Raw genomic sequence first — 26,121 nt, 5'->3', positions numbered from 1 at the left:
TTATAAGTGAAACCCCCTAAGAATTAATCATATAATTCAATGTAGCATATATAAGTATAATACAAAATATAATAATTCACTGTGTCACTGTTATGCAACCTTGTAGAATTTATATAAATAGTTATAAACAGAATGCACATTTATAATGTAAAGGGCAAAATCCCAGTTTGTTGATTTACTTCACCTCATTCGATCAATTAAAAGTCAAGCTTGCAACAGTCGGTGGACCCGTGCAAATGAAGTCAACATCCCTTCATTAGGCTGTTAGAGAGGAAAGTGACGCCTTAAACAATAAACAACAACAAACATTCTGATTTTGCACAGCTGCACCGTGCTCCTACCAGCAGCGTGGAATTATGCTGCCACCCATTCAGGGCCCAACCTGACAAAACACAACTTTCTGATCATGGCATGGTAATTACAGGCTGAGACTGCAGGTTTGAAGGGAGTGGGGTGCGGGGGGTAGTGTAGTCTCAAAAATACTACCATTATGTCATATACTTGACACGTCCTTAGAGTGGCTAGGCAGGGTAAGTGTCCTAGAAAGATGAAAAGCGGGTCTTTCTAAAGATCCAAGGGATGTGTAACATTTTGTTTCTCTGTTGCTCCTACACGCCCAGCAGGCATTTGCAAACAGGCAGCTCGGAGACCTTTAAGTCTGTCACTCTGTGCACAGCTCTAAAGCATTTCTTACATGTTCATGTATGGTGTTAAACAGTAAACACATCTTTTTCCCCTAACAGCTGTATCTGTTTCAGAGAGCCACAAAGATTTCTTGCAGTAAGGCACTGTAACTATTAGTTGGAAATATAATCAATCAATGCTTTTAAAAAGACAAATTAGTACTCACCAAAATTTTAAAAAGTACCTCCAGAATTTACGAATGGAAAACCATAGAATTATAACAAGTGAAAAACAAAGCAAAATGATTTGAGAAAGACAGGTAGTGTTTTAAAGTAAGGTCTTGGAAACTTTCAGCTATCCTACAAAATTCAACAAACCTGCTGCATGACTTTAGAATAGGGCCCGGGTAGTACTGTATGGTGCTTACCAGAGGGAAATGGGGCTCAGGGCAGGTGGAATAAATGACTTGGGGTAGTGAACACGCAATACACTATACAAACCTATATAATTTTATTAACCAATGTCACCCCAATATTTAATTAAAAATATTAATGAACTCCACACTGTTTATTGTTTTTTAATATGTCAATAACTAAAATACTGTCCTTGTCCTTTTTCTGCAATCAAAGGCTGCTAATATCAATCTGTTCCTTGATTTTAGCACAACTGTTTACTCCTTAGTTTTTTTTTTAAAAAAAAAATCCAGGACTCTTATCCTTGATATAACCGATGCTTTTTTTAGATACACTCAAACAAAATCCTAAAAGCTTTGCTTTCAGTGGTCAGAGGAAGCGTTGTTGCAGTAAGAGGAGAAGAAGACAATAAGTAGAATATGTAATATGAGTATCTTTCAATACCATAGATGCCTCCAAATAACCACATTATAAATAAACTATTTTCTTTAGACACATAATATGATTTTTATTCATCAGAATAGAGAACTATTTAAAGAATTCGATCCTCTATATGTGTTTGCTGTAATTACTGAATTAAACACTCAGTTTGCCTTTAGAAAAATGACCTTTAAAAGACTTAGCTGACAAAAAAAAGTCCTTTCATACTCTGAAAAATATAATACTGACGTTATAAGGCACCTTAGACCTTTTCTAAACTACCAGGTATAGTTGTGGCTGGAAATTTTCAGTCTGTTTCAAAACACACTCAAAATGGCTCACACTTCTCTGTGAATGCTCAGCCATTCAGCTGGTGGAAGATTTTCTATTATGGAGGCTCAAGTGCCCTTTACGTTGCGACCCAAGAGGAGTTCTTTTAAATGTCTCCTTTTGGGAAAGTCTCCCCAGAGTCACAATGGCGTGAAGGGGATAAATAAAAATGAAAGGTGATGAGAAAAGTGAAAAAGGCAACCCAGAGAGAAACTGTTGGTGCCACTGAAATGGATGAGAAACAGGGCTGTCCACCCTGGAATCTATATATATAAAGAGCCAGGGGCCATAGCAGCCGAATGGACGACTGAACGGACGACCGAACAGGCTGAGTGGGGCAACAAGGCTGGCAGGGGGGTTAGTGAGGGACGACCAAACGATTGAGCAGCAGGCTCTGTGGGGCAACCAGGCTGGGGGGGGGGGGGCAGTAAGGGACGACCAAATGACTGAAAAGCAGGCTCTGTGGGGCGACCAGGCCGGCAGGGGGTTAGTGAGGGACGACCAAACAACCAAACAGCAGGCTGTGTGGGGCAACCAGGCCAGTGGGGGGGGGGGGGTCAGTGAGGGGCGACCAAGCCAGCAGGGGTGGCAGTTGGGAGTGAACAGGCCAGCAGTGGGGGCAGTTGGGGGCGACCAGTCTGGCAGAGGGGGGCAATGAGGGGAACCAGGCCTGCGGGGGGGGGGGGGCAGTGAGGGGCGACCAAGCCAGCAGGGGTGGCAGTTGGGAGTGACCAGGCCAGCAGTGGGGGCAGTTGGGGGCGACCAGTCTGGCAGAGGGGGGCAATGAGGGGCAACCAGGCTGGCAGGGGGGCAGTTGGGGGCAACCAGGCCTGCGGGGGGGGGGCAGTAAGGGGTGACCAGGCTGGCAGAGGGGGGCTGTTGGAGGTGACCAGGCTGGCAGGGGGGGCAGTAAAGGGCGACCATGCTGGCGGGGGGAGCAGTTAGGGGTGACCAGGCCAGCGGGTGGGGGACAGTTGGAGTGACCAGGTTGGCAGGGGAGGGGCAGTTGGGGGTGACTAGGCCGGCAGGCAGAGGCAGTTAGGGGTGATCAGGCTGGCAGGCAGGCAGGTGAGCAGTTAGGAGCCAGAGTTCCCAGATTGAGAGAGGAATGTCCGACTGCCGATTTAGGCCTAAATCGGCAGTCGGACATCCCCCAAGGGGTCCCAGATTCAGGAGGGTGCAGGTTGGGCTGAGGGGGCCCCCCTCCCCAGTTTATGAATTTTTGTGCACTGGGCCTCTAGTGTTCTGATAAAAGAAGGCACAAGCTTCACTTGCTATCTGCTGTTCTATGTGCATACCACAGCCTTCTATTTGCATGCTTGACTTAAATTTCATATTCCTCTGGGGATCTTCTGGCATCGGTTAGATTAGGCCTCTATGAAACCAAGTAAAAAGTGTTCATGGAGTTTGGATAGGATTTGAACATTTAGATACTTTTCTTCAAATAAAATTAGCTTTCAGATCCTGGAATGTTTAGTGGTAAGATTCTTGACAAGGGATGTTTCTCAGTTGAGCTCCATTTAACAGTAAAAATACACTTTCTAATTGAATTCTGTCTCCTCACTTCACCAGAATCAAACACATTATAGGCAATGTGGCTTTCTCAGCTTAAATACTGAGTCTGATTTGAGATTAGTTCCTATGACTTAAACATTACACCATGCTTTATATACCTCCATGTGTGGAGACTAGAAGCACAGAACATGGCAGAAGACACTAGGATCTAATATGGTCAATTTTCTTATTTACAGCTTTCAGAACTGAGCTCCAGTGAGGTCATGTGACTTGACTGACCTCTGGTACTTGCTCAACTTGAAGGAGAACCAGATCTCTAGATGCCTATAGAAGTCTCTTTCCATTACACTCCATTTATTATCCTTGCTTTTTACCTTCTAGTCAAAATATTTAAAAAGCTTTACTTCTTTGTCTATTTCTGTGTCAAAATATTGATTCCAACTATTCTAAGTTGAGATGTGTTATCTCCTATATGCTGTTTGTTTCTCTAAAGGGCAATGGCTGCAGGCAGGCACCTTGACCAGCTGGCTCTGAAGAGAGGTGCCCTTCACAGAATCGCTTTCATGACCTCCACTTCCCTAGCTCTAGCTTTTATGGTAGCTCCCTCTGCTCCTGACCCCCCCCCCCAGCCACTTCTGAAGCCTGTGCCCCAGCACCAGCAGATCAGGGCTATTTCTTGCAGAAGACCCTCCCATGCTCCTGCTCTCATGATAAAAACACCATTCAAAGACTGCAAGGTCTGTCCCTACTTACCTCTGAAGTTCTATCACGTACCTTGCTCCCCCTCTCTAGCTCTCTTTTAGCTTTTTCTTTCTTTCCATGTGCGTAGGGAATCTGTACACCTTCTCTTTCCATCCCTCTTCATGTGTTGGGTAGCCTCCCGGTGTCCTTGCTTATACAAAATTCCTCCTGTCTTAGGAACTTATATATGCCTGGCCGGTGTGGCTCAGTGGTTCAACGGTGACCTATGAACCAGAAGGGCACAACTGATTCCAGATCAGGGGACATGCCCGGGTTGCTGGCTTGATCCCCAGTGTGGGGCATGCAGGAGGCAGCCAACCAATGATTCTCTCTCACCACTGATGTTTCTATCTCTCTCTCCCTCTCCATTCCTCTCTGAAATCAATAAAGATATATTTTTTAAAAGAAGAACTTATATAGTATCAGATGCCTTTTACCTGGAGCACTTGTCACAATAGCAGTTTTATATTTTTGGAGATAAGTATTTTGATTATGTGATTAATATCTAATCTCCCCACTAGACTTTAAGTTTCTTGAGGGCACGGATCATATTTTATCTTATAATTTTATCCTGAGTGCCTGGTATATAGTAGACAATAGATATTGAATGAAACTATACCCATTTAACTAATATCTATTTCAACAATACATATTAGTTGAATAAAAAAAGTAAATAAGATTTCTATTTTATTTGAAAATCATTTCCCCCCTATTCCACCTACCTCACATTACATGCCACTCCCCAAATCCAGTATGGCTTTCATGTATGAAATGCTCTTTTCCACAATCTCCATCTGATAAACTCTTACTGATTACTCAAGGTCAAGAACAAATATCTAGTCTAGGGAGCATGAATCTCTTCTGCCACAATAGGCTAGAAGTTTGTTCCACCTATTATAATATGCTTTTCTCATGGTAGCATAACTATTAGCTTAGAATTCTTCCATATTCATTCATTCTGCAAATATTTATGAGGTCTTACTTTGCTAGAGGCAGAGTCTCTGACACCATGGAGCTTGCCTACTAGTGGAGGTAGCAGACATTCAACATACAAACACACGAGCAAGTAAGTATGATTATGACAAAAGCTACAATGGAGAAGGAGGTGGATGTGAGCGCTAACTGAAAACACCTCTTGGCTGTGAGTTCTTAAAGGTGATGAACACATCTTGTTCATACTTGCATCTTTGATACACAAGTGCTTAATAAATGTTTGTGGATTACCCAAAAGAATGAGTGGTTGAAAGAATGAGTGCTTTGAATAATGAATTTCAAAGCACTATTATCCTTTTTTGTTGTTGTTGTTAAATGTTTTGGTTAACATAATCAAATGTCAGTTTATTGTAGTGACTTCCCATTTGCTTGGAAGTTCTGCTGGCCCTGATTTGCCTGGGTTTAAATAAAAGCGAGGTTTTCTGGAACTATGTAGGAAGAAGTGATAAATAAGACTCTAATCATTACTGCTGACCCAAAATGGAATATGCTGCTGCCAAAGAACACTACTGGGCCCAGGAATGTTCTAGCAGAACCCAGGTAACACCTGCCAGCAGGCCCAGGGGCAACCTCTCCTCTGTTGAGAGACTGACAAGATTGCCTCCAAAGCGTCTTCCCTCATTGGAATTTTAAGGTTCTATGAGATTTTGGTGTGAATGCTACCCATCCACACATTCCTTTGGAAAGATGATGATGAACAGGAGAAAGTTCAATTTTTGTCAATTTCTTAAAATTTGACAGAAGTGAATTTTCTATTTCTCAGCTTCCACTCATTGTTAGGAAAAACATTCAAGCCAGTGAAGCCAATATAATAGAATTTCTACCAATAAAGGAATAAAGTAAAATATAAGTATCAAAGTTAGTGAATCCAATTGCCATGTGAAGACTTTAAAAGAAAGGCAAACTTGAATCAAAGGAATGACCCTACAGTAATGGAAATACAAGAAGAGAAGTATTTGGGTTGGGAAAATAACAAAGTGAAGGGCAGCAATTTTTTCCAATGCATTCAAAGAATAATATGTAAGCAGCCATTTTCAGACTCAAAGCAGATTGCTGCCAAAATTCACCCCAGGATGCTCAGCGTAGCCACATCCATGGGTACCTTTCCTGACTGAGCATATTCAAAATAATGTGTTCTGGATTCTAGTATGAAAAAAACAAAAAACAAAACGAAACACAGTTTCTAACAAATCAATGAGATCCTTCATTAATGGAACTAATTTTTAAAAATCAGAATGTGTATGCTTGATTTTTTTTTTTTTTTTGGTGCATTAAGGACAAAAGGGAGAAGGTTCACTGAATAGAGACACCCATCTCCACACCACGTCCCTCATGAACAATGTTTTTCATCCACTCTGTCATCAGTGAGGATCATTAAACAACATTTTTTAAGCAGCCATCTGTGTATGGCACTTTATAAATATTCCTCCCCTCGTCCCTGCCCCCTTCTCAATCTACCATGTGTCTCTGTTGGATAAAATGCTTGGGGAGCCACAATGATAATAAATAATAAATGGTAAGAACATTAAGGCAGATGGATGAGATGACCTACTAGTATCTATGAATCTTAGGATATTAAATTTTACTGCTAATAATATAATTTAGCACAATTTGATAAGAAAATATCAAATCAAGCATTTGATGAGGAAAATGAGCTCATCATATTCCATCAACATTTTCTAAAATAAAAATGTGAAAATTAGGGACCACAGATGGGCTGACTGAAGCCCGAGTTCATGTTACTTGTACCAGATGATACAGTCTTGCAATAAATAATTTGAAAAACAGTGTGAAAGAATCATAAAAATCATGACCACAACAGTGAAATAGGCAATGTTACTTTGGACCAAGGGCGAAAATATTCAGAAATAAAGAACAGCTATTGTTTTCATTGAAAGAAGGAGCTTGGTTAAGGATGGAGAAACTGTGGATGTTTTCCCCTTTTTTCAGTTCTTCTTTAATGTTGATATACTATTGTTTACTTTTTTCTTCCAGGAAAGGACTCATTCTAGACTTACAGATGGTGATGCCTGAAGCGCTCCTTTTCAGCTCTGCAAGCTCCTGTAGGCAGGATCATCATAAAAGAGCATGTCAGTAAGACATGAGCCAGAGCAACGGGATCCAGATTTTCGATCTAGATTTTATTCCAGCTTAATATCAAAATGTCCATAAGTAGAAATTATAGTTCTTAGAAGGTAGGAATATTCTTGGAGTTGTATCTAAAGGAGAGCCAAAGTTATGTTTTTTGTGTGTGAATTTGGTTAATAATATTCATTTTCACCATCTACCACATAATGAGTGATCAGTATAGCATACAGTGCTTATCCCATTAAATCCTCATAACGAGAATTCTCATTAATTCCCAACCATCATGGGGTCAGTATTTTATCTTTGATTTACAGATAAAGAAACTGAGGTTCACAAAGGTGAGTTCCTTGCTCAAGATAACACAACTAGCAAGTGCTGGTTCCAATCCAGCATTATCTTAAAGAGCATGTTCTTAACCTCCTAATGCTGGGGATTTTCCTTGAATAGCAAGCAGGCTTCTAGATGCCTCAAATGGTAAATAAATGGAAATATGGAACCAATATTGGGCGATCTTTTTAGCATGTTATAGAAGGAAAGAATGGAACTCAATAATCCTGTGCCATTACATCTATCCCTTGATCTGAGTGGCTTACATAAAACACATTCAAGGTTCTAATTTTTTATGGATAAAGACATAAACAGGTTTGGCAACTGTTTCAGCAGTTTTTTAAAACTAACAAATTTTAGTATCTGACTTTCAAAAGTCACGCTATTAGTCTCCATATTGGAGATTTATAGTCAAGATAGATGCTTAAATGATATTTTTTTAAATGTTGCAAATATAAAATTCATAGCATTTGAAAGGACAACACTGGTAGATTCAAATGTTCTTCCCAGGAACTAGAAACCACATTTCTTATTCCTAAACCCATGTTCTTCCCACTAGCCCTTGCCACCTCAGGGCACCAAAAATAAATATAAAATTAGCACAACGAAAGAGAAAAAAAGGTGGAGCAAGAGCAGTGGAATTACAGGTATTCCCTGCTTTCCGAAGGTTCGACTTGCAAGCTGCCAGAGCTCGGAACTGTGCTGCGAGCAGCTGTGCTGTATTTCAGTTTATTTTGTGCATTTGTTAGAAAGGTGTGTCCTAAGGCAATTGCTCCTCCACTTTATGCAATGTCGGATCACAAAGGGTTTCATAGCAATGCCGTGCTTTCAGATTGCAGGGGACACCTGTCTTCACACCCTGCTAGCCCTATCGATGCTGATGAGCTGGGTCTCTTAATGATTCCCGCCTGCACCACAACTTGTAGTTTCTACTCTTCCAGTAAGGGCCAGAATGGGAAAAGACCATGAACTATAAATAACGCATACAGATTTAGAGCCATTATTCCTTTTTCATTCCCTCCCTTCCTTCTGAAACAATGCCTTTCTTGGCTATCATCATACACTGCGTGCACACGATACAAAATTGGGCACCGTAGCTCTTGCTCTACAGAAATACTACAAAGAATATTATAGAAATTTTTGGATCTGTGAACCTAAGTAGTGTTCTGATCTACACATGCGGATGTAAAGGAAGAGAGAAGTATAAAATAGCAAATTAAGCAGATGTCTTAATCTGGGAGCCCTGTAGACCATAATCTTCATTTACGGGAACTACAACTTAGCCTTAGATAAGGTCTTAGGTAAACTAATGAATTAAGTGAATTAATGAATCAAATGAATTATTTCATTAATTCATTCAAATATATTTATTGAGCACCTACTACATATCAAGCACTAGCTTCCAGATGTTATAAAATGGCTGTAAAAAAAAATTGGCTCCCTAGATGAGAGGTCACAGTTTTATAATTTTATATTATTATGTTAAATTTGTCTTATTAAATGTAAGATGGTAATGACAATGATGTCCACTCTCAGCTTTCACTGTGTAACAAAATTACAAAATGTGTTTTTAATGAATATTGCATACTGGTTATGTTTATCTGACTTTTGACTTGAAATTAAAATGGCTTAAATATCATGTAGAAAGTTTTAACTCTAGTAATCCAAAAACACTTTAATCAGAAATCCATTTTATATCTAATTAAAGTACATTGCTGCTTATTTTCCTTCTAACTCTTAAAAAGGTTAGCAGAACCAATTGCTCACTATGTGTTCTGAAGATACCATAATTTAATAACCTAGAAAACTTAAACCAGATTTATTTTCCTGTTCTATAAATAAGGAAATTGAAGTAGCTGATTTTCCTAATTTCTAAGATTCTCAGATTATCTAATGATGCACTTAATTTTTTTCATGCTAAAATTCAGTCATAGGCATACCATTGATCTTGAACGTTTCTTAAATTACAAAGCAATCATGGCAGACACACAAATTGTATGAACTGAGTAACCTGAGTCTTGGACTGTTCCTATGGCATCGTGTTTTCCCCCATTTTAATATGGAGTAGTTGGGTAATCCCTTGTGTTTCTAAACTGCTTGAGGTTGGTCTGAGAGAGCCTGTTTTAAATCCTACCCGAACATATGGCCTCAGAACAGTCTCATAGGGGAAAAGAATCAATCCTACACCAGACCCAAGAAATGATGACCCATCTCCAACTCTGTCTGAGAATCCTAAAATACTCTATAGGAACTCATCAAAGCCCAACTCCAAGGAGGTATGATTAATACTTTTTAACAGTTTAAGAAGGACGGGCGGGGGGGGGGGGTGGTTTACACAAGCACATATACACATACATACAACTTAGGGAAAGTTGTCCATTCTGTTTGAACATTTGATTTTTTTTACCTGTAAAATGAAAGGAACACAGTAATAATCTCTAAAATCCCTACCTATTAAATTTATGTTGTCATGTGTTAGCTGCATAAATAATGTCTAAGAGTTTTGATTTGTATTGTCTAATGTGGTACCCTCTAGCTACATGGACCATTTAAATAAATTAAAATAAAATAAAATGGCTTCCTAGATTTTTTTTAAAATGGGGCGAAAACCTTACTATAACGCTCTGCTTTAGCTCTCTCTATATATTACAAACTGTGTTTATTATGCTGGAAAGCAAGTATTTTGCTGGGCCTGAGTGAAACCAGACACCAAGTTTAATAAGGAGCTTTTTAATAGCTCCTAAGCTTTCTATGTGCGCTCTTTCTACAAAGCCTAATGAAAATACTCTCCTTAGATTTGAAAAAACTAGGATTCCAAATTTAAAACGACATTTATCTCAAAAGTAAATTAAAATTTAATGATCATCTGATTAATACTTGTGATTTTATGAACTGGAGACATTTAGCATGAAAGCCCCAGGATGCATTTGTCCTAAGCCGTACAGACTAGGGAGAAAGACTAAAGATGAACCAGCTTCTTTCCAATGTTACTTTCCTGGTCTATTTCAGAATTTTGCCTTCTAAACAGCACTTTCTCCTTCTGGTGTTAGCTTACTGGATGGAAAGCCTTTCACTTGTGAAAATCAGGACAAGGAATTCAAGAGATCCTACCCAGGGGAACTTTCAAAGGCTTAAAAGCAACTATAATGTTACCTTGGTGATAACTATTAAAAACACACAATATAATACTTCACTTTACATTCTTTACATAAACACTGAAGTTATTATATCTGCTAAATCTCCAAAAATGTATCAGTCGGCATGTCAAGAGCTTTCATCATTTCAGAGATTTCTTTGTTTTTGCTCATGATCTGAAACGATAAAACAGCTTTTGTCAATAAGCACAAAAGAAATCAATATGCATAAGAATAGGAACTTGGTAAAGGACACAGTGTTGGGTTTGTGTCATTTTAGAGGTTAGGAAGGAAACAATAATAGAGGAAGGAGAGAGAGAGAAGAGGAGAGGGACAAAAAAATAAAATAAAATCCTGTTTGGGAAAAGTGGGCGTGAGAAAGCATTTAAGGTCACATTACATAGATACTTGCAAAGATAATGTTCTCCACTTGTATAATGTTTTACATTTTGTACAGATCTCATAAAGTAAGAAATGCCTTCAATAAAGAGTAATTCCTACGGATGGAAACAAGACATAGAACATTCAGATCTCTTCACAAGGATGTTCCTGGGAGATAGATACTCATCAGAGTCAAAGAAGGCCTTGGACTCCAGAGGGGGTTACACGTTTATGTATGGTTAATTCGTTGTAAATGGATATTTCTAGAATTTATACCATACTGCTGTGGAAATGGAGAGCTTCCAAAAGTAATTCATGCTAATAATAGTCCAGGCCTGTACAGTCTGGTATTGCAACCACTAGCCACAGATGGCTATTTGAATTTAAATCAAATTTAAAATTTAATTCCTCAGTCTCACAAGTCCAACAGCTTATGTGGCTACTGGCTACTGTATTGGGGAGCACAGACATAGAAAATTTCCGTCATCACACCAAATTCTAGTGGAAAGCACGGGTTTAGACAAACTTGCTGTGGAGTGGTGAGGCTGAATTCTATTCTGAAACAGGGATAGGGGAGGAACATTCTCTTGGGTGTGCTATGTTCTGCCTTGAATGTATCTCATCCCACCAGTTGCCTCCATTCTGACCTCTGCCTACAAACTCTGCTCCATCGCAGACTGTGGAAACATCCTGGCCCTTGTCTAGAAGAATGTCAAGAGTATGTGAGCATAAATGGCTCAGACCAAGGCCTGGCACTTCAGCATCAGGGCAATTTGCTCTGGTCTCCCTCCACCCTGCCCCACCTTGGCATCTGTTGTGGTAACTGCATTTCAGGTGCTGCATTGTGACCTAGAACCTGACTTGGGTCCCGGCTCTGTCCATTCCTTCACTCACTGATTCCACAAATATACAATGAGCATCAGCTATGTGCCTCCAGTTGTGGAGATGCTGTGGGTAACGTAGAGAGTAAGAAGGACAGTCCCTGTCTTTACTGAGCTTACATTCTCACACAGGAAAATGACAGTAAATATGCAAATACCCACAATTTATAGTTAGATCTGGGGTAAGTGCTACAAGAGAGAATTCGGGGACTAGGGACAGAATAATGGAGAGACCCGCCCTGTTCTAGGTGCACTTGGCTACTAATGTTCTGTTTGCTTTCAGGGAGATACAAGTCCTGTGAGGGTCAAGACCAATTTGGTTTAACCTGGACCAAGAAGGGTGCTTTACATATGACAGTGCTTAATAAATACAGTATTTGCATGTCTTTTAAGAAAAAAAACTGGCTACAATTTCTAGCTAGTTGGACTATGTAAGAGAAAGCATTAAGTTCTCTTTGAGAAAGAACCACTGCTTCATTCTGGACCATAATGGACTGTTTGGCTATTATGGGTAAGTCCCCTTGTGGGCTTGCCCACCAAGTCCACTGGCACCTTGAAAAGGATACAAGAAAAATCCTAGCTGAAGGGATGTGAGGAAGAGTCTAGACCAGCCGTGGGCAAACTACGGCCCGCTTGAAATGAATAAAACTAAAAGAAAAAAGACCGTACCCTTTTATGTAATGATGTTTACTTTGAATTTATATTAGTTTACACAAACACTCCATCCATGCTTTTGTTCCGGCCCTCCGGTCCAGTTTAAGAACCCATTGTGGCCCTCGAGTCAAAAAGTTTGCCCACCCCTGGCCTAGAGGAAAAGAGGAGTCTACCACATGGCTGGATACCCAAGGAGATCCAGGCCAGTGAGCAAACGCTACAGTGAGAAATGGCAAACACATTTCTAGGAGAAATGACATCTAACATTCAATTAGAATTCCCATCCTTTATCCCAAAGCACCCCGCCAGAGTTTGTTAGATATGAGAGCCACTAGTGATGTTCAGAGAATGAAGGAAGATGTGTGGTAGTCCCAGAAGTCTAGGTGGAAAGCCAAAGAAAAGAAAGGAGTGAGGTGGGGGAGATGCCATCATGGTGTGGATTAATAAGCCAGTGAATGGAATTCAAACCTTTCCCCCTAATTTATTCTAGAGGAAGATGACTACGACAGGGATGGCTAATGTCTATCTAAATGCATGCTTCACCTCTGTGAGAGAAAGTTGTCACTAAGAAGCTCATGTTAAGCCAAGGTTGACATTCCCCAGGCCCCCTGCATCATGGTGGGCACTTGACTAGTTTTCATCAGTGGAATATAAGAAGTGTTGTCATCACTTCTGGGCCAGATGTCTAAGAAGTAGGTATGTCTTTCATTCCTTTTTCTCCCCACACACATTCATATTTCTGTTTCTTGCTCTCTTCTCTCTCTGATATGTGAGTGAGAAATAAACTTCATTTTATGTTAAGCCACTAACATTTCAGTTTGTTTCAGCAGCCATCATCATCCTAACTTATTCTGAAAGTGATACCTTGAAGTGCTGACTTTACAAATAGAAAAATGTGGTGTTGGCCATTGGCAAGGAAAAGGATGTAGAAGACGGTAGGCCTGGAAGCTCATTATGCCCTGGAAAAATTACACTAACTTAGAGGGCAGAGCTATAGCTCTAGAGAAATGTCTGGCAAGAGCCAGAATGCTAATGTGTGATGGTTGCTTCTACTGCCTATATTACGGTATTACGAGAAAATGGACAAGTTTTCAGGAAAAAGTTGCTACTTTGACAGCAGAAATAAGGGTGACTGGCTAAACTCTAAAAAGGCAAGACTATAAAGCTGAACAGTCCACTGCTTCTGGGACTCTAATGGTGAGGAATGACACTGCAAAAGGCTTTGAATAACAGATGTCCATTAAGACTTCCAAGGTGACAGAGTAACTCCACCTTGAACTAAAGATTTGATTAATGAAGTTGCCCTATAACGTAAGCCTGTTGTTTCCAGGTGACCACAAAATAACACCTTGAGCCATGGGTGGTTGAGATGTGAACAAAGACATGAAGCAGGTTCAAAAATTATGAATAGTGGCCAGTTGTGTGGATGACAGCAAATAGATAAGAAACCTACAAAGATTTTGAAAGAACTGTATTGTCAAAGAAATTGGGAGCCTGGCTTAAGAAAAAAAAAAAAGAGCAGCGACTATAAAACAAACTCTAGGAATCCAAATTTGGACCAGCAACAAACAGGCTGGGAAAGTTATGTGCCCCCCAAGACAGACATACTTCCCAATACCCACTTGGGATGTGGCTATGAGAATAATGGACAAGGAGGAAGCTCCCAAAGGGTGGCCAGGGCTACCAAGGTCAATGAACAAAGGGATTCTTCCAAGATAGCAAAACCAGGGTTTAATAAAATCATTTCCCCCACTGTTAGGGAGGAGATCTTCAGCAATGTCTAGTAGGATTTCTTCCAAGCTATGGGTCGACTGCTCTGTCCCCATTCTTCCCTTTTCCCAATGGGAATTTTGAATGCAATTATTCTATTGTGTGATGGGAGGGAAATAATCTGCCTTTTAGTATAAAGGTTTCTGTACAACAAGGGGCCATATCCAGAGTTAATGGGGGGCGATGGAATCAGGATCATCCATAGAACCTGAAATTGAGGAGGATGCTGTGACCAAGAGCAATTCAGATTGTCTCCTGATGTGAGGTTTTCCTACATGTGGCCAGAGGGACTAGAGAATATGATACAAATAGCTGTTTAGCAACATCTGTCCTCCTTCTGTGCTGTAGAAATGTAGTTGGGGGGGGGGGCTGCTTAGCCAGGGGCTACATAGGCCCCTTTTTGTATGTAGATAGGGCCATGAGATTATCTCAGCAACAGAAAGCAAGGTGTGTCACTTCCTGGATGTGCCTTCTCTATGCTCATTTCTTCCATGGCTGCCAGCTAGATGCAGAGAACTCCATGTCCTCAGTGAAGACAGAAAGAACGTGGGTCCCCGAATTACTTCACGGAACATACATATTGGACTCCCATCTGAGCAAAAACTAAACTTCCACGCTCTTACCCACTGAAACAAGGAGGTTTATTAGCCAGGCTCCAGTTACCTCAGCTAATACAACGACTTGGAAGAAGAAAGAGGGAGGCTTAAGTCTGCTATTATGACTCGTGTTGGGGCTGAAAGAGTTGGAGATACTTAGGTTACTTTTCCTGTTGAAGGTCAGTCCTGGACCTTATGCCACCTGTGTTCCTCAACAGCCTCTCAGCTAGTGTCCTAGGCATCAGTCTTCTCGTATATTCCATCTTTCTCATGCTAGCTCAGAGACTGTCCCCCAATAAACGTGGACCATGTCACTCTATGTAAAATTGTAGCTGACCCCCACTGCCTGTCCGACAGGATAAAATCCAAATGATTCAGCACCACGTACATCACCTTTCACATTTGATCCCCAACCTTCTTCTTCTTTTTTTAAACTTTTTTTTTTATTGACTTCAGAGAGATGAAGGGAGAGGGAGAGAGAGAGATAGAAACAAACATGATGAGACAGAATCACTGATTGGCTGCCTCCTGCACGCGCCCTCCCCCCCACCCCCTCCCCAGGAATCAAGCCCACAACCTGGGCATGTGCCCTGACCAGGAATCAAACCATGACCTCCTGGTTGATGGGTCAATACTCAATCACTGAGTCACACTGGCCAAGCCCCAACTTTCTTCTTCAGTGTGATCTCCCTTAACTTCTCTAAGTACCAGCCAAGCCCTTTTATGACACTGCTTTGCAAATACTGTTCCCTCTGCCTAGACCAGCGGTTCTCAACCTGTGGGTCGCGACCCCTTTGGCGGTCGAACGACCCTTTCACAGGGTCGCCTAAGACCATTGGAAACACATATATAATTACATATTGTTTTTGTGATTAATCACTATGCTTTAATTATGTTCAATTTGTAACAATGAAATTGGGGGTCACCACAACATGAGGAACTGTATTAAAGGGTCGCGGCATTAAGAAGGTTGAGAACCACTGGCCTAGACTATTATCCATCTGCCTCCTTTTTAGCCTGGAGAATGTGCACCCCTCTCTTTAAAAAAAAATCAGCTTAGGTGTCACTTCATCTGTGGAGTCTCATCTGTCACTCCCACGTAGAAAATGAAACTCTGACGGTTATGCTCACATCAGCCAGTCTGATGTTCCTAATGTTCAGTAACCTAAGTGGCTTAACTTTGCTGTTGTTTATTTTATTATTTAGTCAGCCTCTAAATTTATATTCTTACTAAAAACTTCAGAGTTCTGCTTTTTCAAAATAGCCCAATTATGCATTAGAATTGGACTGGCTTCCTTCAATGAGAGGATATACCGATAATTAGTGTTTGAATGGGATTAACACAAGTCCTTGTGAGTTTTCTAAAGTTGTTAAGTATGTGGAAGGCAAGGGCCAGGAATGCAAGAAACTACAATGTGGGCAGAAATTCTGTATCCTCCGTAATTTTTATGCTTCTCATCAGACACATATGTAAATGAAAAAAATTATTATCTGTGACTAGCTCCTAACTTGTTGTACATAACATATTTTTCCATAGGAATATCTAGGAATTTAACTACCATACTTGGAGATTACCAAGATTTGCTCACCATTTCAGAAAGGCATATCACCAACAAAACACTGCTCATGATAACTGATTTACTAACACAACACACATCTGTTTACAATCAGCTGTCACGCTCAACAAAGGTATTTACTTAGTTCTTGCAACAAAATGCCAAGCACACAAACGTGTCACCAATATTCAATTAAATGTTTTCTCTTAATTCCAAATTTACACATTTTAAGTAGCAAGCATCTGACTGCTTCATCTTTTAGTACAGTTATACCCAAATGTATTCATAGTGATATAGCTACAATTTTTGTAAGCTGCTTTCTTTTCTTTCTTCTATTACAGGGAGAGAATTTATATTGATTTTTAAAACGTTACCTATGTAGATAGGTTATGTTATCTACAAAGATCATTTCAGGAAAGTAAAAGGGATATTACAAAACAGTGTTTATAAAAAGGAGGCTTTGGGTCTGACTGAATAGAGAATCATGACCGAACATACCTAAGAACTCAAAGAAACCCTATTTTTTTCTTATGGGATACAGCTGTTAGGCAACTACTCAGTTGAATTGCCTCTCTGCTCCTCCAATAGTATTTTCGACATGTTGTCATGATTTATTTGTCTACCCATGTAGGCTGTGATCTATGTCCCCGGCACCTAGCTTAGGGCTTGGCACAGAGAAGGAGCTCAGCGGGTACCCTGAAGATGAAATAACAAATGAGAATCTTGAAGAGATATTCAGTCCCTGGCTCTTGCACTAGAACTCTGAATCAATTATTCAACATTCTCCCTATACCAATATTATAAAGCTGTCCTCATTCTGCCTGATGTCAGAGACAGTTATGTCCAAGCTCTCCTCCCTGTGGGCCAAGGCAGTACTGTGGTCACCTCTGTACCCCACATAGAAAAAGCAGGTAATAAGTATTATTTGAATCTATTCCCTAGGAATATTGCTATACATAATGGTCATGTTTTCAGTATTTAACTATGTAATAGTTCTATACTTCAGGTATATTATTGATTAAAGGGGCATTTATGGATTGGTCTGGTGACCTAATCATCATTTAAAGTACTGTTTCTATAAATGTACTACAAGTTCCAAGAGAACACACTTGTAAAGTCAACTTTTATGCTGCAAGCAAAGTGTAGGTTGTGTGTGAGCTGTCTATGTGACTGAGCATGTGGCCTACTAAATAGTAGCTGTGAGGAAAATACAAATGTCATCTCTCATGAGGATGTATCTAAATATCTGAATGTATGGCATTCTGCAGATAATATTTGGTCATTTTACCTTCTAACTTTAATCCAGGTGGCATTTTTTCATATAAAAAGCAGCAGTAGCTATTTATAAATAACTTGGACTTCAAACATTAAATTTTTCTTGATGAAAATCTCAATAATTATTTGATTTATGCTTACATGATTTTATTATAGTTATTTGTCATTTAATAAAATAAATGCATTTTAGACAATATACTAGAAAGTAATTCTATTAAGTGGCTATTCCAATTGCCATGAATATATTGGGGATACATTTTACGGAGGAATAAATGGGGACATGGTAAAAGGAAATTCTATTGTAAAACTAATAATTTTCTTTTTACATATGAGCATATAATCCTACAAATAATAAATCTGAAAAATGTTATAATACTATGTTTTATTCAAACTAAGTCACATAATTTTTAAAGATTTTAAAATGAAAATATGGCACATTAGCGTTAGATACTGATTAGTCAGGATCCTTTGTCTCAGCCAACCTTTTTCTTTTTTAAAATATATTTTTATTGATTTTAGAGGTAGAGAGAGAAAGAGATCAATGATGAGAGAGAATCTTTGATCAGCTGCTTCCTGAATGCCCCCTACTGGGGATAGAGCTGGAAACCCGGGCATGTGCCCTGACCAGGAATGGAACCATGACCTCCTGGTTCATAGGTCAATGCTCAACCACTGAGCTATGTGGGGCAGGCTCAGCCCTCCTTGCTCTGTGGTCACTGTAAAGGCAGTACTTACTAATATTTTAGCATTCTGGTAAAAGTCCACTCATCTTTTAAAAATCAGTCTCTAATTAAACTACCTTCTTATTCTAAATACTGTTGAAAATTTGGGGGGTTTTTCCATTTAAAATAAAGTTTCTACTTTTGATCTTTTCCAAGTACCCCCTGTAATAATAACTATGTTATCTTTCAATAGGTAGAGCTCCAACTAAATCTGCCAGCTGCACACATCTTTTCTTATCCTGCCTGAGATCACACTTGTTAATACTTCCCAATACCAGAGTGGTGAAGTGGAGCCAGAATACCTGAATGTGAGTTCCATTTATTTCCTATGTGACTTTAGACAAGAAAAAAACCATTGTACTTTAATTTTCATACCTACATAATAAAGAGTATTAGGAACAGCTGCCTCATAGGTGATTGTGAGAATTAAAATATTTAATATTTGTAAATATTTAAAACATCTCCTGGCTCAAGTATTTGCTATAATAATAAAAATAAATTAATTCTGATTATATATAAATATGATAATTATTCAAATATAGCCCAGGCCAGTGTGTCTCAGTGGTTAGAGTGTGGGCCCCCACACTGAAGAGTCATGGGTTCAATTTCCCAGTCAAGGGCATGTACCTGGGTTGAAGGTTCGATTATATAACATAAATATTTATAATGTTTTAATTTAATTTAAAATTTTAAATTAATTATTTTAATTAGTTACTATTATTGTTTTCTAATCATTTCCCAATGCACAGACTGTGGTGAATTTTCATGATCCTCTTCACGAATCTGCCTTAATTAATTTACTAAGTATGAAACTGTTAAGTGCACTTCTGTATGCAAGAGATCCCATATTTGACATGAGTCTAAATAGTTATTCAAGTTTTACTCTCTATACTGTAAAAAATCCTTGAGGGGCAGAGACTGTGTTTTCTACCTGTTTTGCAACTGTTACAGTCTAATCAAGCACTCTTCTCTTTAGATGTACTAATGAGTGATAAAGGAATCAGTGGATGAGTGGATACACGACATTAAGTCAGACAGTATAGAGAGGTACAATTCAGCCTACAGGAACAGGCACTTTTCCCTTACAAATAATACAATAGGGTTTGGCTTACCCAGGCCAAGGAGCCCCTGGCCTCACACACTTGACCTTCTGCCTAATGACCTGGGCTTGCAGTAACAAGTTGGTGGGAATATATATTTAAGAAGCACAAGGAGGAAATAAGCAATGAACAAGAATGGGCTACAGATACCAAGATACTTGTAGTACCTGACTAAAAATCTGAAGACTGTGCTGCTCTGTGAAGTTGGTTTTATCATTTTGGGAGTAGGAGTAGCTTATAAAGTACTCTGAACTTAAGAAAAATGACATACAAAGCATTTGTACTCTCCACTCCTCTGAAGCCCTTGTGAAAATAATACAGGCATCATGTATGCAAAACCCACCTGACAAATAAAGCAAATCTCAAATACTATTTCATTCTGAAGTAAATAAATGTCTTAACCTTATATATTTACCATCAAATGTACATGAGAAGATGTCCTGTCAACTTTAAGGATGTTCTTTAGGAATCAGTTTCTAAGGGGTTGCAGATTTCAAGGAACTAATTATTCTTTACAATTTATCAAGAAAATAATGCATTGGGTCAAAATAAAACATCTTGTAAGTTTCCTACATTTTTACCAGTAATTTGGTCTATTTTCATAATATATATGCATGCAGACCAGTCCCTAGAATACCATTTCAAAACACCAGATATAAATTCAGGAAAAAAATACTTTTTCAATGTTCAACCAAGATTTTCCACAGATATGCAGGCAGTATGCAAAAATCCTGGACAGATATGCTTTTAAATGGCCAACAAATGTGACTGAACACATAACCTGTTATTTTGCTTTTGTAGCAATCTCATTTTCTTACCATATTGGAAATTAGAAGTCTAAATTCATATTCACAGATGCTCCAAGGTATCAACAAGGAAACTTTAAAAGCCAAACAGAAAGGTAATCATTTTCACTAACCCTTTCTGAATATTCAGTAAACATGCATGCTTGAGAAGGTGAACTGGGGGATTTGGAGAAACTTGAAATTGGAAATCGTTTCAACTGATGCCTGGTATGATACTATCTGGAAAAACAGGAGAGAAATAAAAGAGACACTAGCATTTTCAAAGTGGCAGGCAGTGGAGTTATTTTCTGGAGCCGGAGTGTGTGTGTGTGAGGGAGATCTGGGAACATCGACGTGGAGAGGGTAAGGTGAAAAGGAGGAAGAAGCAAAGACAACTGCCAAGCGAGCCACTCCTTTCTCCAGGAGTCTGAGTAGAGCCAGGAAAGGAAGAAGAGGACATTAGACAAGGTTCTATTGGCGATGAACAACTGGCCTGAACCTGACCGTCAGAGGGAGGGGGTCATAGTATCTACTTTGTGGAAGCATATTAACTCCTTTAGGTGAAGAGAATAATTTTCATTCAGTGGGGAAAAAAGTTACCTATGCATTGGACCCTCAAATTTTCAGAAATTCCATAGAACCTTACAAGTAAGCACATCATATGGGCCCTACATCAAAAACCACCACCTCTAGCAGCAATTAAATACATATACACATTTATAATATGCCAAATTACTGAACTGTTTAAGTTTGGGTTAATTTAAGAACCAAGAACTCACTAGTCTAGATGTCTATAGATCTTATTCACGTATTACAAGCTTTGGACAACTTTATATTTGTTGACTCACATACACACATACACATACACATACCCCTCTAAAGAGTGAAATATATAAAGTGAAACTTTATTTTATACAGTAGAATTTTTTAAATATTACCCTCTTTTTCAAAATCTTTCCTCTAAGTTACTCAGTACTGACAAGTTAGACTTTAGATCTTTGACTGGAATTTACCTTTCTCTTGTCCTATGAAATGCAATATCTCCATTGTTGTTTATTGTCCCACACAATACTACATGTTTAAAAACAACTAAGTCTTGCTTTTCCTTTGAGCTGAGCTTGAAAAATTATATGCCCAACAAAATCTAAAAACCAATCACTGCAAAAACAGAAATGTGAAATGCTACTTAAGAATGGACATTATTGCATAACTTGATTAGAAGGAATGTTGAATCTGCGTGATATTAACCCAGTGTACATCTCTGCACCCTACATTTCCCAGCGTAATCTTGTATCTATTACTGAATCACTTGTGCAGCCATAAAGGATGCATACTGCACACTGACAAGTTTTATGAATGAATACACAAAAACGCTCATAATTCGAGAAAATGGATGGCAGGATATTGTTTGGAAAATGGTCATTAAGCACTGGAAGCAAATGATGAGGCAAATGGTTGGTGTCTTTGGTTCCATTCAGGGCAACTGTATTCCCCAACCCCCAGCCCAGGGTGTTGGAAACAGCCTTGGGGCTCTTCCCTTAGAGACTTAGAGACTCCTTCTCCCTCCCTGGAACCTGCTACAGAAGGAAGACCTCGCAGCGCCTGAAGAATAACATGCACGCACTGCTTCTGTGTGCTGAGGGCTGTTGATAAATCAGAGACATCACACTCCCTAAATCCAGCCCCACAAGTGTGTGCATGTGAGTGTGGCATTTACCAACAAATGAACAGAAGGCAGCAGAGCTCATCTCCTAGAAATAACATTTCCTACCCCTTCCCAGGCAGGCTGCTCGGAGGCTTTTCGGGGGGCTAAGACTTGAGCGCCTTCCCCTCAGCTTTGTGTGTAAGTCCGCTGGGCGCCATATGGCAGTTTCCAATTCCTTTCGTCTGGCGAGGCTGCCCACGATGGTTCTTTATTAAAGGAAGAACCCTTCGGGGAGCAGCAATCCCCCTGCCCACCCACCCCAACTTACCTAGCTCCGGGAGACCTGTTCAGCCGGCACCACAAAGGGCTGTGGGATTCCCCGTTCCCTCGGGGCTCCTCTCCCGGCGACGATCCCCGTCGCCAATGATGTGTCGCTGGAAATCCCCCTCCCCTCCACCCAGAGGAGGGTCTCCCCGGCCGGCTGGCTGGAGCTCCCGGCGTGGCGTCTTCCCTCCTCTACATCTCTGACTCTGGTTCACGGTCTCCACTAGGAAGGCTCTAAGGAGAGACGGCGGGAGGAAGCTAAGGAATCCTTAAAAAGAAGAATAATCTTCATCGATCTTCACCCACTTCCCCACGCGGGTCCCCATCCCCCTGCAGCCGCCGCCGCCCGGCAGGAGAGCTGGGATCGCACGGGAAAAATCGAGCGGCGCTGAGCTCGTCGAGCCACCCGGGAGTTACCGCTCGCTCGGGGGCCCGCGGCGCGGCGGCGGCGGCGGCCGGCGGGGGCGGAGGGTGGTGGGTGCCTGGTGGGTGTGTGTCTGTGGCGGAGCCCGGGGAGAGGCTGGGCGCGGGAGGCGAGGCGGGGCGCTCGGGGGCGCCGGCCCGGCGCGCACACCCGCCCGCCGCCACCCCACCTCGCGCTCCGCCTCCTCCCGCGCTCCGCGCACCCCCGGGAAGGAGCGGCCGCCGCCTTCCCCTCCTCCTGGGCTCTCGCGGCTCGAGGGGTGAGCAGCGGGCCCCGGTGGCGGGGCTGCGCGGCCGGCGGACACCGCCAGGGACGCCCGGGCTCGGCCTGGCCGCGCGGGAGCCGTGCGCTGGACCGGGGACAGCGCCTCCGAGCCCGGGGCGCGGCCGACGCGGGCGCCGCCCACACCTCGGCGGCGCCACCCTCTCCTCCTGCGCGCCCGCCGCTCCCGCAGCCCAGGCCCCGCTCCACACCCACCTGCTTCCCGGGTGGCTCTCCCTCGGGCGGTGCTGGAGGGTCCGCAGCCCGCGGAGGCCGGGAAACCCCGGGACGCCCCGCCGAGACGCGCTCAGGCGCCTTCGCGGGATTCCCGGGGCCCTTCTGCTTCCAGCGGTGGGCTCCCCCCGCCAGCCCCTGCGCGACCCGGACCCGGACCCGGGGCCCGCTGCTCGACTCGGGAACCGGGGCGAGGAGAGATCGCTCCTGAGTGACGCGCCCGGAGGCTTTCCCTGCAGGGCGCCTAGGAACGCCGAGAGGACCTGACTTTTCTGGGAGCAACTGGAGCTCTGCTCCGGGGCGTAGCCAGCCCCAGAACCCCGCTTTCCGGGGTCTGTGGGAAAAGCCGGGTTGGTGGCAGCCTTAACTCTCGCTTCCCACAGGGGCGCTATTTATACTCAGGCTTTCTTGGATTTGCCCGCTCTCCCCGCCACCTGGAAAACTGTGCCAAGTTCCTCCCTGGCGCGACCTTAGGTGGACACCCAGACCTTTCCCTCCTCCAGGGCGCGCGCATAAAGACGGGAGGAACTTGAATAATGTCACTGGCTTTCCAGGTTTCTGACCCGTATGCTCCCTAACAGGTACGAGGTAGAGACAGACTTCACAGCTAATTACAGGGCTTTCAGGGAAACAATGTTAACTTGAAATAACCTTTAAAAAAGAATGTAAACCATGGCAGTGTATTTAAAGCCGGGGCGCCAAGGAAGATGGCTGTTGAAGAAGGTGCAAATACATTCAGTTTTAAATATGTCTTATTTAATTCTTGTTTCGGCCCTGATATGCCCTGGGAAGCACTACATGGAGGGTCCTCACAGGAAGGCTTCCCGCACCTCCCATGGGCCTTACCTCGTGCTGGGTGGTTTTTTCAGGTGCCAGAGTTGGGTGGGATGTGTAGTAGATGCCATGGGCCTCCGCGGCCCAGGACCTGTCTGGGTTCTCTCCTCTCCTTCGGGCTTCTCCAGTTTGAACACTGGGAGGAGGAAGAGCACTCGCAGATTCCCAGACCTTTATCACCCCCACCCCCTGCCCTGTTTCCAAGCTTCAGCTCCACCATTCCAGAAACCTTCGGGATGTCCACTCCGGCAGATTACTCTCCCCCAACCACAACCCTGACCGTATCATTTCTGTTCACAAATGTTCTCCAGCTTCCCATTCCCTACCAATGGCGCCTGCACACTTCTATGCCACTGCACGTGGCAGGTGCACACGGGAGGTGCACGTGGCAGGAGCAAACTGACCCTCCCCTGTAACCCCTCCCCTTTGACCTCCACAGCACATGTGGGAACTATCTGTTAAAGGACCTACCACCTTCTGCTTCCTACAGAATATATGATCTTCCTTTGTGCATGTCTTAGGGCTTTAAAAAAATTCCTCCAGGGTGGATTCCACATCACATTGTTTACATTACTTACATTTAACTCAAAGACACATGTGTAGGAGGTACCTATTCATTCAACAAACTTTTCTCAGCACTCAATATTTACTAAATGAATGGAACTTACAAAATAGTTTAAGTCTAGAAAGAATACTTAAGATTAATTTCAGGTGTGCCTAAATTTAAGTGATATGAGCTTTCATAAATTTTGCATGTGGTGAAAATCCCCTCTCTTTACTAGCCCTACATCAACATTACTGATCACCTTATTGAGAATTTAATTATTTGACAAGTATGTTTAAAAATTTTTCCCCTTAAATTTCCATTAGAGTTTGGAAACCTGAATCCATTTTTCTATGAAGTAGACATTAGTAAAAAGAGCAAATTACTATTGGCTAAAAGACATTGCTGTTATCTCCAGATCTGGAGGTGGAGTGTTAGGCGATTATCCATTAACACCTGCGTGTATCTGTAAGCATGCAATGATATGGAACAAGTCTTGGGAAATAAATCTAATTCCATTTACTAAGTTACTTATAGCACAAATGGCTTATGGAGAATAACCCTCAGTATACAGATTGTTTGGAATAGCTGAGTTCTCCATATGCACAGCTTGAATTCCGGATGGCTTCAAAGACTCTTGTGTTGATTATCAGCATGTGGTTCCATTGCCTTCGTATATATAATTTTGTATTTTTTCAGTAGTTCTCTAAAGGAAAAATTAAAATGATCTAGCTGAAAAGACAGACATATTTTCACTCTGTTAAGCCATCTTTTAAAAAACCTTTATTGGTATTTATAGAAATGTTCCTTTTGCTTGTATTTCAATTTCCCAGATTTGCTTTTAGATTTGATGAAATTGTATTAATCATAAAGGGGAGAAATGTCTGTTTAGTTATCAAAATGTTTCGCTCATAATACTTGGTAAAATACATAAATTTAATATAAGTTTAACCCAAGATACGCTTATGCACATCAGTTGATACAATTCAGATGAAGAATGTGTTTCCTCATGCATCACAATGCTGCTGTATTGGGACATATATGTATATACATATACAACATCAAACATATGGGTAAGGGGAATTTTTTGTTGAATAAAGTATTTGAAAAATATTTAATACAATCTGAATAACATCATTACTGACTATGCTTACATTTTTCAGGTTGGAATTTTCAGGGGCAAACTGACTTGCAGAGAGAGCCTGTATAGCTTAAAACAAAGTAGGGAAGGCAAGAGAGTAAACATATTTTAAATGTTAAAAGCATAAGGGTAGCCCTAGCCAGTTTGGCTCAGTGGACAGAGCGTCGACCTGTGGACTGAAGGGTCCTGGGTTCAATTCCAGTCAAGGGCACATACCTCAGTTGCAGGCTCCTCCTGGCCTGGGCCCTGGTCGGAGCACTTGCAGGAGGCAACCAATCGATGTGTTTCTCTTAAGTCAATATTTCTGTCTTTCCCTCTCTCTTCCACTCTGTCTAAAAATCAATGGGAAAATACCATCGGGTGAGGACTGAAAAAAAAAGCATAAGGGTAAGAATTTGCAAGTTTTGGG

The 26,121-nt window shown here is 41.5% G+C and overlaps 1 protein-coding gene across 1 annotated transcript in view; it reads right to left on the bottom strand.

Moving 5' to 3' along the window:
* KCNB2 (potassium voltage-gated channel subfamily B member 2) overlaps positions 1–22,865 on the bottom strand; it is a 344,954-nt gene extending 322,089 nt beyond the window's left edge. The window contains exon 1 of the mRNA XM_081111004.1: positions 22,279–22,865. The gene's annotated coding sequence lies outside the window, so the exon portion shown is untranslated. The remainder of the gene's footprint in view (positions 1–22,278) is intronic.
* Between the last annotated feature and the right edge of the window lie 3,256 nt (positions 22,866–26,121).

The sequence above is a fragment of the Myotis nattereri genome, assembly GCF_964212035.1.
Source record: "Myotis nattereri genome assembly, chromosome: 17".
Taxonomy (NCBI): domain Eukaryota; kingdom Metazoa; phylum Chordata; class Mammalia; order Chiroptera; family Vespertilionidae; genus Myotis; species Myotis nattereri.
The sequence above is the reverse complement of the archived record's forward strand: the minus strand, read 5'-3'. Positions and strand labels throughout refer to the sequence as shown.